The sequence below is a fragment of the Oncorhynchus kisutch genome, unplaced genomic scaffold (genome assembly GCF_002021735.2).
Source record: "Oncorhynchus kisutch isolate 150728-3 unplaced genomic scaffold, Okis_V2 scaffold469, whole genome shotgun sequence".
NCBI classification, from domain to species: Eukaryota; Metazoa; Chordata; class Actinopteri; order Salmoniformes; family Salmonidae; genus Oncorhynchus; species Oncorhynchus kisutch.
In genome coordinates, this window is record NW_022262414.1 from 58,885 (window position 1) to 60,253 (window position 1,369).

Below are 1,369 nucleotides of genomic sequence, written 5' to 3' on the forward strand. Positions count from 1 at the left end.
TTGTCAAACAGTCCATAAAGCACCCAGGACGGCCCTGAGTGAAAGAGGGCCGTAGTAGGGTGCTCCTATAGCGGGCATTAAAATCAGAATGACCGTTAAATGCATTTATGACCATATTTGTGTTTTTGGGTTACCAGATGCACGGTTTCAATCACCAGGTGCACGGCTCTATTTCCTCCTCCAGCACTTGTCAAACAGTCCATAAAGCACCCAGGACGGCCCTGAGTGAAAGAGGGCCGTAGTAGGGTGCTCCTATAGCGGGCATTAAAATCAGAATGACCGTTAAATGCATTTATGACCATATTTGTGTTTTTGGGTTACCGCTTGTATAGCAATCAGTATCCATCGTGAAATTTCAAAGTGTCCATAATGCACTCAGGTCGCCCCCGACAGAGAGAGGGCCGTAGTAGGGTGTTTCCATAGCGGGCATTAATATCAGAATGACCCTTAAATGCATTTAGGACCATATTTGAATTTTTGGGTTACCAGATGCACGTTTTCAATCACCAGGTGCACGGTTTCAATCACCAGGTGCACGGCTCTATTTCCTCCTCCAGCACTTGTCAAACAGTCCATAAAGCACCCAGGACGGCCCTGAGTGAAAGAGGGCCGTAGTAGGGTGCTCCTATAGCGGGCATTAAAATCAGAATGACCGTTAAATGCATTTATGACCATATTTGTGTTTTTGGGTTACCAGATGCACGGTTTCAATCACCAGGTGCACGGCTCTATTTCCTCCTCCAGCACTTGTCAAACAGTCCATAAAGCACCCAGGACGGCCCTGAGTGAAAGAGGGCCGTAGTAGGGTGCTCCTATAGCGGGCATTAAAATCAGAATGACCGTTAAATGCATTTATGACCATATTTGTGTTTTTGGGTTACCGCTTGTATAGCAATCAGTATCCATCGTGAAATTTCAAAGTGTCCATAATGCACTCAGGTCGCCCCCGACAGAGAGAGGGCCGTAGTAGGGTGTTTCCATAGCGGGCATTAATATCAGAATGACCCTTAAATGCATTTAGGACCATATTTGAATTTTTGGGTTACCAGATGCACGTTTTCAATCACCAGGTGCACGGTTTCAATCACCAGGTGCACGGCTCTATTTCCTCCTCCAGCACTTGTCAAACAGTCCATAAAGCACCCAGGACGGCCCTGAGTGAAAGAGGGCCGTAGTAGGGTGCTCCTATAGCGGGCATTAAAATCAGAATGACCGTTAAATGCATTTATGACCATATTTGTGTTTTTGGGTTACCAGATGCACGGTTTCAATCACCAGGTGCACGGCTCTATTTCCTCCTCCAGCACTTGTCAAACAGTCCATAAAGCACCCAGGACGGCCCTGAGTGAAAGAGGGCCGTAGTAGGGTG